This window comes from Zalophus californianus, chromosome X, assembly GCF_009762305.2.
Source record: "Zalophus californianus isolate mZalCal1 chromosome X, mZalCal1.pri.v2, whole genome shotgun sequence".
In the NCBI taxonomy this organism is placed as follows: domain Eukaryota; kingdom Metazoa; phylum Chordata; class Mammalia; order Carnivora; family Otariidae; genus Zalophus; species Zalophus californianus.
This window is the reverse complement of record NC_045612.1, coordinates 69016935-69035226: the sequence shown is the minus strand read 5'-3', so window position 1 is coordinate 69035226 and position 18292 is coordinate 69016935. Positions and strand designations below refer to the sequence as shown.

Sequence of the window (18292 nt, the reverse complement as noted above, 5' to 3'; positions counted from 1 at the left end):
GGAGAAGCCAGTTGTTAATGGATGCATTAGAAGCCGGAAGAAATGAAACAGAGTTAAAAAAAAAAAAAAAAGCAGAGACAGAGTATAATAATCCTATTAATTGCAGAACACTACAGTGAAGACCCACAAACTGCTGCTATGGGCATATATAACTAAGCTAAGTCAGGCCTAATAAAATTTGTGTTCTCAGTATTAGACGTGGGCTCTTAAAATCATCATAGTAGCAAAGGAAACTGAAACTGAGAGGACACAGAGCAAGCAAACGCGATGCAGAGGTGAGGCCACGAGGGCCACAGGCAAGTAAAACTTAAACGATGAAGGTAAAGCCTGAAGTAAGCAGAACTGATGAGTAAGCTACAAATGTGAGGATTAAAAAAGATAAAACAGGCAAGCCAATATGTAATGGGAGAAATAAGACACAAAAGCTAAGCAGAAAGAGTAGCTCTGTTACATAAATGGCACAATCCTAACATGAAGACCCACAAACTCCTGCTGCAACTTTACTACATTCATTTATTCAGATAGCTTTTTGGTGAAGACTATAGGGTTGTCTTTTTTCCATGTATAATAGGTCATCTGCAAATTGTGACAGTTTAACTTCATCTTTACCCATTTGGATGCTTTTTATTTCTTTTTCTTGGCTGACTGCTGTGGTGGCTAGGACTTCCAGTACTATACTGAATAAAAGTAGTGAGAGTAGACAAACAACAAAAACACTAAACACTTACAAATATAGAGAACAAAACTGGTGGTTGCCATAGGGGAGGTGGGTGGGGATATGGGTGAAATGTGTGAAGGAGATTAAGAGAACACTCACCATGAGGAGCACTGAGCAATGTACAGAATTGCTGAGTCATTATATTGTATACCCGAAACTAATAACACCGTATGTTTAATTATACTTGAATAAAAGTAAATAAAATAGAATAAAAAACAACTTCCACACCAAATTGGGGAAAAGAGCTACAACCTATGGTAGATTCAAAATCTGTGTGAAAAAAGAAAATCATTTTTGATTTTGATTTTTGAAGTCCCCAGTAAGATGTTTAACTGTTCTTTCTCACTAGGAAACCAAAGAAATAAAAACTAGAAATCAAGGAAGACCACTTTTCACCTTTGCAATTGGCCGATTTTTTAAAAAAACTATATAATAGCATATTGGTGAGGATATGAAAAAACAGGCATTTTCATACATTACTAGAGGGAGTGTACATTTAATTCAACCTTAGTAAACAAATATGGATACGTGCAGAGATTTATCTACAGAGAGGTTCACATCAGTATTATTTGTACGATATTAAAAGAGCAGTAACTGAACAAGAGCCCAAATATTAGATAAGAATTAAAATTTTACATTAATGCAGTGGCATATTATGTGCCATTTTAAAAGAGATGTTATGAAAGTCTATTTAATGGCGTGGAACACGTTTGAGGTCTGCTAAACAGAAAAGATACGGCAACAAGATTTCTTTAATGATCCTAACTTCAACAACTGACAAAGACTGCCACTCCAACTGTTAAACCCCGAAACAAAGTAGTAAAAAAATAAAATAACAAATAACATTAAAAGTAGCAAATTTAGGAAACCTAATTCAAAATCCTTGAAAAGTAAAAGATTTTCTTCTGGAAATGCAAGGTAGGTTCATTGTTAAGAAAGCCATTAAATATAATACATACAACAAAAGGTCAAAAAAATACTCACTTCCACATCAAAATAATCACTTACTTGGCTGAGATACCTGTTCCTTTGTCCAGATCACATTTTTAGATATTAATTCCTCCTATCCTGAATGAGAAATTTAGGTTTTGACACAGTAAATTATCAAAATCACAGCCTCCTACCTTGACCTTAGGATAGGATAGTGACTATATCTAAAGTAATCTCTGTATTAGACTCACTTATGGGCCTAAGTAGTGTAGAAAACATGCTGGTGAAGAAGGTAAACACTAGAGCTGATAATGTAAGGATAAGAAAAAAAATGAAATAAATATTCCAAGTCATACAAAGAAAAACCTACTGTACCAAAACCAGACAAAGAAGCTACAAAAAAAGAAAACTACAGGCCAATAGCAAACCACATTCAACAGTACACTAAAGGATCATTAACCACAATCAAGTGGCATTTATTCCAGGGATGCAAGGATGGTTCAGTATCTGCAAAATCAATGTGATACACCACCATTAACTAAACAAAGGATAAAAATCCTAAGATCTCTCAATAAATGCAGAAAAAGCACTTGACAAAATTCAACATCCATTAAACACTCTCAATGAAGTGGGTTCAGAGAGGACATATCTCAACATAAATAAAGCCATATATGAAAAACCCACAGCTAACATCATACTCAATGGTGAAAAGCTCAGAGCTTTTCCTCTGAGATTAGAAACAAGACAAGGACGTCCACTCTCTACTTTTATTCAACATAGTACTGAAAGCCCTAGCAACAGAGAAATTGGTTCCATTTCTATACACTAATTGTAGAATAGCAGAAAGAGAAATTAAGAAAACAATCCCATTTACAACTGCATCCAAAATAATAAAAACACCTAGGAATACATGTAACCAGGGAGGTGAAAGACCTATACTCTCAAAACTACGAAATGTTGATTAAAAAAAAATTGAAGATGACACAAACACACAGAAGCATATTCCATGCTCAAGTATTGAAAAAATTAATAGTTCAAATGTCCATGCTAACCAAAGCAATCTACAGATTCACTGTAATCCCTATTAATAGCAACAGTATTTTTTACAGAACTAGAACAAATAATACTAAAATTCGTATCGGGGGGGTGCCTGGGTGGCACAATTGGTTAAGTGCCCCGACTCTTGGTTTCAGCTCATGATCTCAGGCTTGTGAGATCTGAGTCCTGGGCTCTGGGCTCAGCACAGAGTCTGCTTTGGATTCCCTCACTTCCTCTCCCTCTGGCCCTCCCTCCCGCTCCTGTGCTCTCTCTCTCTCTCACAAATAAATACATCTTTAAATAATAAATAAATAAAATAAAGTTTGTATGGAACCACAAAAGACCCCAGATAGCCAAAGCAATCTTGAGAAAGAATAAAGCTGGAGGTATCGCAATCCCAGATTTCAAGATAACACTTCAAAGCTGTAGTGATCTAAACAGGAATAAGTCATGGGGATAAAAGGTACAGCGCAGGGAATACAGTCAATGGTAGCGTAATGGCATTATATGATGACAGATGGCAGCTACACTTGTGGTGAACATAGCATAACATACAGGCTTGTCAAATCACTATGTTGTACACCTGAGACTAATGTAACATTGTGTCAACTGTATCAAAAAAATAAATAAATAAAGGAAAACTATGGCAAGGAAGAGAATCCTCTAAGGGATGGTAATAACATGCCCCATGAAAATGCTATCACTCTACCAAGAACTCGAGGCAACATTTAGATAACTTTTAAGTCTTGTACATAATGCATAGATTACAAGCCACTTTGGAGGGCTGACTAAGCACAGCGTTACTTTTACTGTATCACACGAATTGTGTGTGTGTGTGTGTTTTAGATTTTTATTTATTTGAGAGAGAGAGAGACACAGTGAGAGAGGGAACACAAGCAGGGGGAGTGGGAGAGGGAGAAGCAGGCTTCCCGCCGAGCAGGGAGCCTGATGCGGGGCTTGATCCCAGGACCCTGGGATCATGACCTGAGTCGAAGGCAGACGCTTAACGTTCTGAGCCACCAAGGCGCCCCTGTATCACACGAACTGTTGAGTAAAAATTACCCTTAATGTTTGCTTTAATGGATCACCTCAAATCCTCTTGTTCTTGTATGTATAATGTAGAGTGGGGATGGCATACTATAGCCCACGGGCTGATTCCAGGCTGCTATCTGTTTTTGTAAATGATGTTTTGTTGGAACACAGTCCTGCCCATTTGTTTCCATATTGTCTACAGCTGCTTCCATGCTACAGAGTGGGGAGATGTATTAAAATTAGGTAAAGTCATAATTAGGAAACATGAGCTCTAACTTTTTGGATACCTAAGAATGGTTAAATTTTAAAATGGTTATCTCTGAAAAGAAGAAAAAGAATGGGGGCACCATATATGATAAATGATTAACTACAATGAGGCATATGAAACACAGTTCTTTCTGTATGTATGGCCCAATCTGTGAATGTGCTTTCTTGGTGAACTTAATCTGAGTGGGAGGAAATCCAGAGGCAAACTGACCACTATGAAATTCCGTACTTTCTAGGATTAGTTAGCTGTAAATTCGAGCCCTACAGAAAAGAAAATGGGAGGGGGGAGGCAAGGATTTGTAGACATAGTACATCTAACCTGTGCCAGGAGTTGACACACTTTCTGTGAAGGGCCAGATGATAACGCTTCAGGCCGTGGACCACAGAGTCCATCACAAATACTCAGCACTACTGCAGCCCAAAAGGCAACCGTGGGCAATAGAGAATAAGCATGATCCTGTGTCCCAACAAAACTGCGGATTTACAAAAACAAGCTGCTGCCATGTGGGCCATAGCTTGCCAAAACTAAGTCTATGCCAACTATCTGGACACCGTTACCTTACCAGCAATAAAATTTACGCCAAGTGTTAACTGATAGGTATCCCTGTTATTTTCCACTCGATACATACACAGAGTAATCTTATCAGTACCATCCGCTAGCAGAATGCAATGTTTATGCTGAATTCCAGCTGGGACACAGTGATCTGCACAGCAAGCTGCTCCAGCCCTTGGTGCACCTACACCTGAGCTAACATTCTGTAAGCAGTGGATTTTCAGTTGTGACTCTGACTCTCGTGATTCCTTTTTGTTGGGGGGGTAGAAAAAAACATAACCTCATAGAAATTGTGCAACGCAAACATCATGCAGGACGGTGGGGGGGAATACTGAAAGGTGAAAAGCCAACAAAGATAAGCACACAGTGAATAGCTGGGGGTGGGGTTGGAATAAAGGCTAGTTCACCCAGAGTGGTTATTTCTAGAAACTGAAGGGACCTACACAGCCCTCACACCATCTCTCGCACATCTGAATCCCCTTTTGAAAACAAACCCTTCACATGTGCCCCCCGTGTCCCGGAAGAAGACAGTGACAAGGGCCCCATGAGAAGGCAGGAAGTCCCAACAATGAAGAATACGCTCCCCACATCTAGTGCTTCAAGGACAGTAAGGTAGTTCAGATCTTTGGAGTGTGACACATACAGCTCCACCACTGGCTACCTGTGGCATGCTGGGGACACCACCTCTCTGGTCCTCAGCTTTACTGTCTGTAAAGCAGGAACAAATCAGACTTCCCAGGGTTACTGTTAAGTTAAAATGAGATGACAAATACATTCAAACCCCTTGCCTAGAACATAAAAGGCACTTATAATTAACTGATAATCACTGTTATTGTTATATGACCTCAGACAGAAAATCTTCAAAAGTTGTGCATGGGTGCTATTACAGGGGTGATGGCAAGCCTAAAAAGAACGACAAAAGAAAAAAAAAAAAACCACAACAGACCTGCTGTCACAAAAAAAAAGAGCAGATAATGGGAATATGGAAACCCTAGGAAAAGAACTGGGGTTCAGATAGCAAAAGCCAGATTTATATAATCCATTTTGGCCCATATAGAGAAAGAGATAGGAAGACTTGGTTTTTGACAGCATGCTAACATTCATATCCTTATACAAGACCAATGTCATTTTAAAAATAAGCTGTGAAGGGGGACACCTGGGTGGCTTGGTCGGTTAAGCGTCTGCCTTTGTCTCAGGTCCTGATCCTAGGGGCCTGGGACCAAGCCCCGCATCGGGCTCCCGGCTCAGTGGGGAGCCTGCTTCTCCCTCTGCCTGCCACTCCCCTTGCTTGTGCTCTCTCTCCCTCGTTCTAACAAATAAATAAAATCTTAAAAAAATAAGTTGTGAAGGACATGGAATATGGGAACTCCCTTTGTATGAATGGCTATCCCAGGCTTCTCCTTAGGGAAAAGACAATTTTCCTATCATTCAGGTTCCCGGCGCAGGTTAATTATCTAATTCTGTCAGTAGGAATTATCCAAATATTCCAGAGATCATATGGGGAAACTTATGCTATGAAGGCACCATCTCAAGACCATCCTCATGGGAAAAGGTGACCTTTATTACTTTTATGAAAAATGGCAGACACCAAGGAATGATCTGGCATTCTTTAAAAGAGCTTACAGTAGGGGTGGGCCTCTACAGAGATAGCCCAGGGATGGTCATACTATATATGCTGCCCACTTTAACTCTGGACCATGTAAGTGCTCCCTGGAGCCTATCAGGGGCTGTACCCCTTAGGAGCCAAAAATGAATACTAGTCCAGCTGGTTTAAGTGCAATCCAGAAGACCCTGCTGCCTCTGAAATTAGTAACCCAAAGTGCTATATACTTGGCTGCTGCTGAAATAATGAGCCTCTGCTATGAGCTGACTTTTGACAAGATGTATGTAGCTCCACTGTCTAATAAAAACTCCCAACAAATCTGGTTAGAAAGAATAGACTCTCCCCTTATGGGTTATGTATCTGTGACATGTAACTTATGCAACCCTGTTTACTTGGGAACCGCTTCAGTCCTGATCCTTTGCAGGGGTGATCATAGACTGGGTAAGCATGTAATTTACCCCAATTGTTTTGAGGAGGATGTATGACGGAATAAACTGCAGACTTTATAAAGGTACTGGCCCCTGGAAAGGACATTTCTACGAACCTCCCTGACAGGAGTCAGGGCAGTCATCCTTTCCTCCCCTATTTACCTAGTCACTGTGTTACCTTAATCACTGAGAGGACCCCCTCTTCTGCTACATGTTCACTCGTGTGGAAGAGCTGGCAGACTCTCTCAAACACTTTCCAAAAGACATCCTTCCCAATTCAACCTAGTGAGGGGTTACAAAAAGGAAAAAGATTGCTTTCATCATCTACGACCCTGCCCCCATGCTCAGCTTGCTCGGCCTCCAGTGTACTGAAAGACAGTGGCAAGTATTAGAAGGGAAAATGGGGGTGGGGCGTCTAGGTGGCTCAGGCAATTAAGCATCCGACTCTTAATTTTGGCTCAGGTCATGATCCCAGGGTCGTGGGATTGAGCCCCGCGTCGAGCACCAAGCTCAGTGCGGAGTTGGCTTGAGATTCTCTCTTTCCTTCTCCCTCTGCCCCTCCCCCAACTTGTGCGTGCTCATTTGCTCTCCCTCTCTCTCCCCCAAATAAATAAATAAAATCTTAAAACAAAAAAGGGAGAATGGGAAGTGGGGAAAAAACACAAGGTGTTGCTTAGTCTAACCTACCCATTTTTAACACAATTTTCATACCGTAATGGAAAAACTTCAACATTTATGATACTTTCTGCTTTTACTCGTTCTTTATTCCGTTGTCTACTCTCACAAGAATGAAAGTTCCATGATGGCAGAACTGTTAATATCTAGAATAGTCTCTGGCAACTAGTGAGCAATTAATAACTGTCTAAGGAAGGGAGGAAGTGCCACATCACAACCATCTCTTCTCTACTCCCAACTGGGGGACCCCCACCCAAACCACCAGCGACTTACCAAGGCTTCCCAACTGCCTCACAAGGACATCCATGGCAATGGTGATTCGTTCTGGCTTGCTGATGAACCCACTGGGCAGGAAGCCTCAATATACGTGACAGGTAGGTCTTAGTGTTGCTCTTGACCAATGACAAGGTTTCTGGCTGCCCAGGAATCTGCATTTTTAACAGGCATCCCAGGTGATTTTCTGCATAAAAAATTTTTACACCATGAACATTTCCTTCATTGGGCAAGAACCACCTCAGAGGCTATTATAAAAATTTTTCAGTGTGGAATAAAAAACATTTCTGTCTCACACAGCCTCCTTGGACTCAAATGGGACCTAGAGGAAGCACTGGGTAGAAGACACAGTACTGGCTTACATTAAAATCCACTTCCTACATCAACTAGCTATAATCTTGGGCAAGATAAGCAATTCGCCCATCTGCAAAAATGGGAGAATGAAAAAAATGAAAGGTTAGGCTCATTATTTTCTAGTGCAGTCTGAACATTTTAAGACCTTTTTTATTCATACCATGATGGGGAAACTATCATGTAATCGCCTAATACCTACTAAGACCACCTTCCCTGCCCCTTCCCACCAACTGGGCTAGCCTGCCAAAGCCACTAGCCACTTACCAAGACTTCACACTGATTTGATAACCATGTGCAGGATGTTGATCTAAGCCTCTCCCAATTCTCTAGTAACCTCACTGGGCCAGGCGGGGCTCAATATACCTCTTCACCAGTGGCATGGCTTCTGACCACATCTGGTGTCACCTGTAGGATAGAGAGAAGGAAGAAGAAACAAATATTAAGACAATAGCCAAGGTTTGAGATACAGCTTCGATTTACTTTTACCACCTTGGTCAAGTCATCCAGCCCACACCATGGACCTCAGATTTTGCTCTCTTCTTTATATGGCAGACTGTTGCAATGCCTACAATTATTATTTAGTAAGAATTCGTATATCCATTTTAAATGGGTAACTCGGGTACAGAGACACCAAGTAACTGGCTGTATCAAAGGGTTAGAACTCAGGTATTAACTCATGCTGATCTGCCTAGCTGCCTGCAAGTCTTTCCCTCTTTAGACTTCAATATCCCTACCTCTGAGTGGGGTAAACTTGATTTCTTAGGGGCCCTTTTCTGTCTGGCAGTTATGACCCTCCATTCTGTAATCCTGGCTAAAAAGAGCTCCCTAAAAGTGGATGAAACCTCCCTCTATCTAGTCATTGGATGGCATTTGGTTCACACTAATGAGGAAAAGTATGGGCTCTGGGCCAAGGCCTGTCATTCACAATCTCAACTCCCACCAGGACTCACTTTACCTGTGTGTGAAAGGAATCAAACCTATCTATTGCCTTATCTGCTGCCCAGGTTATCAAAATGATCAAAGGGAGCTAGGCAGGCCAATGGCTACTCCCCTATCTCCCAAGACTCAACCACTAGGAAGGAATGGGACTCTGAGACCTAAGACCCACACAGGATAAGCCAAAGATCCCCAGGGGTCCTTTCTTTCTAAGAAAGCCGCCTAACGCCTCTAAGTTTCCCAGTCCCTAGCTGCTTAGCATGAAAAGCAACCCAGAAATCTGGCAATTCAGCAATGGCCCAAAGCCCAAGCTATTAAAATCATTAGATGCTGGCAGCACCAGTGAATGCAACTAGGTTTCCTATTACCCAGTGAAAGGCAGACAACCCTTGAGCCCCAGGGAAATTCAAGGAGCAGTTTCTCAGGGCTCATTTTTAACTACTGCATTCCCCATCAGCAAAAATGTCTTAGAATGTCTACTAGTAATCTTGAGAGCCTGGCAGAAAGCTCTCCTGCTGCAAGTGGGGAAGGGGAGCAGGAGACTTGATGAGTCTGAGCCATCTCTTTACTAGATAAAGTAAAGCAGCTGTTACTAGAGCACGATCTGCACACCTACAAGCAGCACCTGCCGACAGCAATTCCTGAACTTATTACAGCCCAGAGGGACAAGAAGGGGAGAGAAATTTGTACCGGGCATAATTGGGAAATAAATGGCAAATGTCAGTGTAGACACCTTACTATGAAATGCCTGCACTAAGGAGCCAAGAATAGAGTAGTTGGTAGTTAGTGCCTCTCTCTGAAGACAGAGATCTTATTTCCATTCCCTTCTCCCACTCCACCTAGCTCTCTTCTAAACTAAACTACTCCAGTTTCCAGCCCCCCTGCTGCCCGATTTATTCCACTTCTGTTTAGGTCAACAAATTTCAAAAGGGAAATACTTTCCGTTTGTCTAACTGTGAAGGTCATAAATACACACCGTGAAAAAAGTTCCAGAAATATATTAAGGATGGAAAGTAAAAAATCCCAGAATCTCAGAAAGTTTAACACTCGGGGTATGTTCTCCTAATTACTTTCATGTACACAAACAAACATGAATTTTTATTTCACAAAAACTGGATGAAAACCATACTATTGCCCTCTAGCTTTTTTTTCAACTAATACACCTGATACATTTTTCCAAGTAAAATATTCGTCTACAAGACTATTTTTACTTTTAATGCCATGTTGTAATATTACATGAAAACATCAAAATTTATCTACCCAAATGATTATTCATGAAGAGGCAAGGTGTTTTTCCATTTTTTATTGCTATGAACATTGTAAACATTCCCATACCTACATCTTTTAGAATATCCTTAGAATATTTCTTTAGGATTTCTTTAGAATATTTCAGGGTATATCCCTAAAAATGAAACTGTGTGGTCAAAAAGACATACAATTTTTATTCTGCCACATTATATATTGCCAACTGACCCTACAAAGGATTACACTGAAACTGGGTAACCCCACCAACATCAGTATAACATTTTTTTTAATATTTGCCCATGTGATAGGTATTAAATGTAACAATACATTTTTAATGATTCAAACATTTATTACTATGAGAATTACAAAGATGAGTACGATACAGTCTCTGCCCTTGAGTTTAAATGAAGGGAGACAGACACAAACAGGTAACGTTTACCATTATCATGTTCATGACGAAGAGAAATTAAGATTTCAGTTCGTGGTGCTTCCCAAATTGACTCTGCGGCTATTGCTAATAGAAAAGGTCCAAAAGAATATGATTCGACCGTACTCCAAATTAAAAATCCATCTGCTAAAATTCCAAGGAGTTGTGCTAATCCTTAATCACCTAGGGGGCATTCTGATGTGACCCTGTTGTTTTTCCTTCAAGTCTAAGAACCAGGCAGAAGCTGCTCAGAAAACGACCTGTTCCCCTCCCCCCAGGCAGTGAAGTGAATGAAGTGTAGGGCAATATTTGATTGGAAAGATTCACTGAGACTGGACCTGGACTTCCATCTTTTCTTCTGCTACCATTTCCAGTAAACAGTGAACTGTAAACATTTTCTTTCAGGCGTCAAATGGCTTCTCTCCCTGGAATCTCACTACCAGGCAGATCTGCTTATACATAGTTAGGCTGCAGCAGTATCCATTCCAACTTGGGAAATATAGATAAGAATAAAAAGAAACTATTTTTCAGTACCATGTGGGTCAGATACAGATGAGCTCAAAATGGACACCACCACAAGCATTTAAAAAACCTATCCGACAAAGATGGATAAATATACAATAAAGCAAATATAGCAAAATATTAATTGCAACATCCAGTTGGTAGTTAGATGGGTTTTCAATGTACAGTTCTTCAACTTTTCTATACGTACATTTAAAATTTTTCACAATAAAATGCTGGGGAAAATCCAACAAGCAGCTTGAAAAACAATGCTGTAAGGGCCTTTCCCACCATTTTACTTCTAGAATGAGACTATCCTATATTCTTTCCTTTTTGTTTGTTTTTTAGATCTAGCTTCCTTGAATTGGACTTGGGAGCTCTCAACTTTTTAATGACACGAAATGAATCACAATACACCCATAGGCAGGTTTCCAAGACAATGTGTGGAAGGTTAGGGAGGGTAAAGGGGAAGGCCCTAAGCTCTTGGAAGTCCAGGCTCCCTAACTGTATGAAGTCTAAGTAAGTATTTCAGAAACCCCATTTCTTTGTGTATTAGCATTCAGACCCCGTAAACATTTGCCTTGGCCTACCTTTCTGCCTTAGCTCACATTAACTTGTTACTTTCCATATTCTCATTGCAAAGAGCTGTGCAGGAAGGGGGGGGGCAAGGGATAAGGCACCAAGGTATGATATGGCCACGGTCTTCAGGTTAGGATTTAACAAACGGAATTTCTAGAGATGAAGCTCCAAACTTGATGCTGAAGTACATGGTATAACTGACTAACTGTCGGACCCTGGTAGAGGCCTTATAATCAATCTAGTTTGAAGTGTGTTCTAGCTGGCCCACCTGTAAAATAGGAAAAAGACCTGTTATAAGCAATAATGAATGAGGTAAATAAATGAGTTTCTGAGATGTGAGAAATATCTTTGGTGAATGGAGAGGCACATGAAACCATCACAGTCGAGTAATGATCCAAAGCTGGGCAGGCAATCTTTTTCGGTAAAGGACAGGCTTTATGGGCCACCAGGTCTCTGATGTAGTCATTCAACACCGCTGTTGCAGGCCGGAAAGGCCGCAGACAAAATAATCAACAAATAACATGTGTTCTAGCAGAACTTTATTTGCAAAACCAAGCAGCCCACGGGCTGCATTTGCCTACCCCTGATCTAGAACGTGCAGCCCTACCTAGGAACACCATTTGAAGGATGACCTGAAGAGAAGTGAAAAGGGGATGAGTCTACAGATAGCTAACACTGGGCAGTGAGGATGAGGCTCCTGATCTGGCAGCTACCACCCAGGTCCCACCAAGGAAGAGAGTGTCAGCAGCTGCAACGGTAGCAACATCTGTAAATACCAAGGACTGAAATCCAAACACAAAAACAGCATTATCTCAGAAAAACTCTTTGGATGCATAACCACAAAGAAATAGCACGTTTCTGACCACATGCATTTTGAATAAACAGTTGACAGTCCAGAGCCTGTGGAGATCACCTTAGCAGGCACACGATAAATGTTTGTTGATGACTCATTCATTTATTCATCCAATAAACATTTACTGAGGCCTACTAATGTGCCAGGCTGGGCTCTGGAGAAGACACTGTCCCTGCCCTCAAGGAGCTTACAGTCTAACTGAGAACATAGGAAGGGAGACAGGCATATACACAGACAATTACAATACAACCTGGTAAGTGCTGCAACACTTATCAGGTTGTATTATAATGGCCGATGTAAAATTTCTTTCCAGGGGGCGCTCCTCCAGGCTGCTGCTGGCTGTAACATCAAGAGAGGGAAGGAACAAATAGTAGAAATCAAAGGTTAAAGGCTTTTAGGCTATTTCAAATACCCACACTCTCCCTAACTCCTGATCAGAGATGGGTTTGGGAACTCCCACGCTTAGGATGGGCAGAGACATCCCGTAAAGGATCTTCTTCAACCACCTCCTCTACAATACAAGCTCTGTTGTTTTGTTTTGCTTATTATACATCTGTCAACCTCCCCCCCACACACAATAAGCCTCGTTTAATACCTGCAACTAACAAAATGCTGAAAAATGGGGGCTAACGACTGCCTGGACTAACCCAGTGTAACTGGATAGCAAAAAGCAGTAACAAATCACTTGGCACCTCTAAATCCTACCCTTCACTGAAAAAGTAAAAATTAGAATGTTATTAAATATATGAGATAGTATAGAGCCCATGTATTGGGAATAATTTAGAGAGGTTTACTTAATAAATAAAATTAAACAGATTCTCTGAACCACAAATAACAGACCCAGTTTCAGGAAACCTTCCAAGACACCTCACCCCAAAACCTTTAGGAATATCTATTCTAAATTACCTACATAATCGTAAATAACAAAATAAATAAGAAAAATGAAACAAGGAGGTAATGCACTCTTCCCAACCACTTTTCAACACTGAGTGATAGTAAGAGACTCCCTGAGGAGAGATTACTAGTGTTAACTAATCATTTGGTTCAGATGGTCTTATACAAAGGATGGACTTTTTCCCGTGTCCCATACTGTTCCTAATAAGGCCTAGGATTTTAATGGCTCTTCCGTCTCTGCACCAGCAAACTGAGCTGATGACATCAATAGATTGCTGCCATTTACACTGAGATCCCCGTCTTGGGACCCAATGTCTCTGAGGCCACTTTTATATGCTTAACATGCTATTTCCCCCTAAAGTAATCATACTGCTCTTGCCTACACTGTTCCATTCTGCCACTGTCAGCCCACATTCACAAGGCCTTCTCAGGCGTTGCAGTTTGTTCCTCCTAGCATTTTACACCCCCAAAGAGCTTAGTGTTATCTATAAATGTGGACATTACACTATGTCCATATCCTCCTCCAGATCACTCCTAAGTATTCGAAATAAGATCAGTCCCAGAACGGATGGGGAGAGGGCTCTATTGTTTTGTGTCTTGTCTAAGTTGGTTTCTTATTAGGGACAAAATGTTGCCAAGTCTTCTTTCCACACTCATAGCCAGGACGTACCAATGCTATGCAGCACTCAAGAGTGCTCTCTTTTTAAATAAAAAGACATGGCTATCTATTTAAAGGACAGACAAATGTTATCTCAAAATGGCTACCAAGAATCTGACATGTATCCCACGAAGCAGTTGTCCCTGGAATCACAAACATTTCTTAAGACTCAATGGCAACATATACCGGGAGTATATGTGCAACAAATCGCATCTGTCATTTGCAATAAATGACAAGGGATAATAGATCCTTTTACAGCACACATAGTATAGAGCTCTTACAAATACATAACATTCAGACCCAAATCGAATAGTTCACAAAGAGCTAATAATTAACATTTGAGAATCCAGCCTCACCAGGAATCAGAGAAATGGATCGTAAAACAAAGATACCATTCTCTTACATATAAGGTAGCAAAAAAGATTTTTCTAAATACCTAAATAACTGGGTACAGAAAAAATGACAATTTTTTTTCAAATGTTACTATAGCAAGTCTTTATAACGTTCAAACTTTTTGATGAACAATTCTAATTCTGGAACTCTATTCTATAAAGAAATAACTCAAAATAGATAAAAACTAAATGAAAATGAAAAGGCATTCATTACATCATTTAAAATACTGAAAATTTAAAAATATTTTCAGGCATCAAGGTATCATGAAACCATTATATAACAATTGCAAGAATGTTTAACGTGGAAAAATGCATGTTATAATGTTAAACTCAAAACACAACTTAAAATAGTACAAATATATGATCAACTGTAGAAAAATGCAGGGAATAAAAAGACGTGAACACATTTATAAGCACTGGGTTATCTCTGGGTGGTGAAATTACAGATCCTTTTTCCGCAAACTTGATGGTTATCCTCAGACAAAGCTACAATGAATATTTACCAAATTTCTAGATTGAGGGAACTATTCAAACTTAAACAACGTTAGAAAAATCACAAAATAGAAGATAAGAGATTTGACCACTTGCTTTCGAATCTCTACTAACCCCAAATTTAAAAACAAAAATTAAAAGGCAAACAATAACTTGGAGTATGTAACACTGCAGAAATTCGAGTAACAGCCTTAATTTGAAGAACACTTTCGAATAGATGATAACAGTAACACTAAACTAAAACTGCAACAGATAAATCAGTATAAGACCTGAACTAACATCACATGAAAGAAAATGAAACTGCTAAGAAATATATGGAGGAAAAAGGAGTCCAAACTCCCCAATAACCAAATTAATGCAAAATTAAAATAATACTGGTTGTTATCCGTAACATATATTTTTCAAAACGAACACGACCCAATGCTTGTGTGAGTAAAAATTGGTACGACCTTTTCAGAATGAAATCTGTCAGTATACGCGGAGTGTTAAAAACACTGACAGAGTGACTGCACTTCAGTGAATCCATCCTAACTAATAGTAAAAGAAATGCATGTATTTTCAGTCTTTTATTATAAGAAAAAAAAAAACAAGAACCTTTCCTTTACTATTGGACATTTGTATTAACACACCGAAATATTAATAATGGGTAAGAAAAAAAATCTCTACTGCAGCAAAAGACCGCTGTCTCAGAGCATTTGACCAGATCTCAAATCAGGCAAAACAAGAAGGGTGTGTCCAGCCTGCCGCAGTCGGCCATTTTAAACCCTCTGCAGAACAAAAAGCATAGAAGACAAGGGTAGATAAGGATGGCCACCCCCGTAGGCTCCAAATCAACAATTCTTTACTTTTTGTCTTCTACAGCTGTAACCCTGTACAATGCACGGAGTAAAAAGCAGCCAAGAGCAAACAGGTCTCCTTTCTTAAACAGCACAGGTAAATTACAAACAAAATCTGAAATCATAAAAGAAGGGTCTTTTAAATTTTGAACCCTCATTTCAGGGGAATAAAGCATAATGTTCAAGAGCACAGAATTATGGAGCCATACAACCTGGATGAAAATCCAGTTTCAGCCATTCAGATGGATGTAAAGCCTTGGACAAACTACTTAATCTTGTGTCCCCCCCATTTCTCATTTGTAAAATATGAATAATGGTACTGCTATTTCTTAAGATTGTCGAGAGTACTAAATGAGTTAAGGCACACGTAAAAGCACTTAGACCAGTAGCTGGCATATAGTTTTAAGTGCTATAGACGTTTAAATATAATTATTACTATAGCGAAATGGGCTTAGAGAAGTAAAAGGACCAGTATGAGATCATAGCTAGGATGACTGGGCAAGAACGGTTTCTTCTATTTTGAATTCTGTGCCCTTTGTGCTACATATTTAAGTGCTAAACTATTAGTTTTAGCGATTTACAGTAGATCCTCACTGACAGCCCTCTGAGATCCACGACAAGTACAGCTACCTCAAAAAATCTTCCCCCTAGGCTAAAGTTTTACAGAAAAAAATAATTTGGAGGAAAGGTCACCTTCATACCATCATTACCATTTGCCCAAATCCTAGGTTTTAAGTGTAACAAGCACTTGGAAACACAGCCAAATCCTCACACCAATATTCTGCAGTGGGGGACATCAAGAGCTTCTGCCTAACCTAACAGTAGATTCTCACAATATTACAATCACTGTGTTCTGCTACTCTGATGGGATGAGAGAATGTGTCCAGAGCCAAGTACAGTGGCCCAAAGTCTGACAGAGAGCCTTCCAAATGTGTATTACCGGAATGTAGCCTAGCTCCAGTGGTCCCATTTTACCCATTTCCTACACACAGCCAGCTGCCGAAACCTTTTGTACAGTCATCATCGCCTCGGCATTTTCAAACCCATATATATCAATGGGCCAGTGAAAGGCTAAGATTCTGAGTTAATTTCTGGTGGATTTGGCCACAGCCTAGGACATCTCCCGCTCGGCAGATCCCCTCACCCAACCAGAAAGGCAGATTCTACTTCTCTGCAGGGCCCCCTAGCCCAAGACGGCCAAGCAAAGACAACTTACCTCCCCCCTCGCCATTTTGCAATCTTAATTACACCTACGGCGCGCGCCTCCCCTCCCCGTCATTCTGTCTGAAATACGCCTGCGCTCCTCTCTCCTCCTAAAGCCAACCGTCACAATGTCGTCTCAAATACGCATGCGCGCCTTCACTTTCCCTCCCAACTGCGGCTGCCAACTGTGTACTAGAAACTTTGCTTTCTTAGCTACGCTTTCGACGCCGCCTCCCCCCCCCCCCCGCAACGCCCCAAGCTTACGCGTGCTTACCTCCCATTCTCCCCAACTGGGGGCCCTTCCCCCTCGCATCAGGCCTTCTCAAATATACGTGCGTGATCCCGCGCCTCCCCCAACCTCTCAAATACACATGCGCACCAAGGCCATCCTCTCCAATTCCCTGCCCTCCCTCCTCCGCTTCTTATACACATATGCCTGACGCTATCTGGACGTATTTCTCGCCATAGCTGTGCCCCACTACTCAAGGAGAGACACTACGAGCATTTCCTAATGGGAGTTACGTGTGATACACTAGGGAAGTGGAAACACTGCAGGTGACCGCAGAGAGCAAATCTAGATGGAATCCGCCCCGGCCCCCAGGGAGGAGCTGGAGTACCCTCAGACTCAGTAGTAAGACCCACCACCCGGAACAAAGGCAAAGAAAGCCCTTATAATTGGATGAGCCTAGTACTAAGGCCCATCCTTTAAATACACCTTCTGCTACGTAAGAGGAACCCCAAATTTCTAAACAGAACGTTATGGAAAACAGCGACGCTCATGTGCCTCAACCCTGATTAGAGTCTGTATCCTTTCACAATGGAAAGTAAACGCTCAACATCCTTTTGTAGGCTTGAGGCCCATGCTGTCCCCCACTTTTTCCTCTCGTGAACCGGGAGAATACACAGATCAAGAATCTCCCCGTCCCGAGCTCCCTCCGCCGCCCTCCATGTTCTTCTCCTACCTCCTGGCTGAACCGAGTGTCGTAGCGTGAATTCTTAGCGCTGGCCGCCGCAAGACAGGGTAGAGGGAGCGGCGGCACAAAGTTCGCGGATCTAGGGTGGCTGCACAGGCCAAGGTAGAACTGGAAAGGCGAAAGAGAACCAGCGGCGCCTGCAGCCACAGCGAGGATGCCAGTTAAAGCACGGCCTCCCCGGGACCGCCGCAGTATGCTTCTGGCGCATGCGCGGAGTACGCCCTCTTCTCTCCACCCCCACCCATTACCGCCTTTCAGGGGTTAACCCTCGGGCCTTCTTCACCTTTTCCCCAGGGCCCAGGGCCCTAGCCCATCCTGCTTCTTCCACCTCTCCTCCCCTTGGTCTCACCGGCCTCCATCACCATCCCTTCTGCAGCCCATCCTTCCTTCGTCAATCCCATTCCTATTCTTAGCTCACCATTTCCTTGCCA

General features: G+C 41.4%; 1 long non-coding RNA gene across 10 annotated transcripts in view; it reads right to left on the bottom strand.

The window, feature by feature from the left end:
- The window catches only part of LOC113930622, a 61296-nt gene extending 43233 nt beyond the window's left edge, over nt 1-18063 (bottom strand). For 7 of the 10 annotated variants that reach the window (XR_003522553.2, XR_003522547.2, XR_003522544.2 and 4 more), the window contains exons 1-3: nt 17850-18063; nt 8136-8276; nt 7518-7704 (exon numbers count right to left, since the gene is read on the bottom strand). This is a non-coding gene — a long non-coding RNA (uncharacterized LOC113930622). Of the gene's footprint in view, nt 1-6747; nt 6852-7517; nt 7705-8135; nt 8277-16900; nt 17021-17849 lie in introns of those variants that run through there. The other 3 variants (XR_003522545.2, XR_003522546.2, XR_003522548.2) reach the window with 2 other exon arrangements.
- Between the last annotated feature and the right edge of the window lie 229 nt (nt 18064-18292).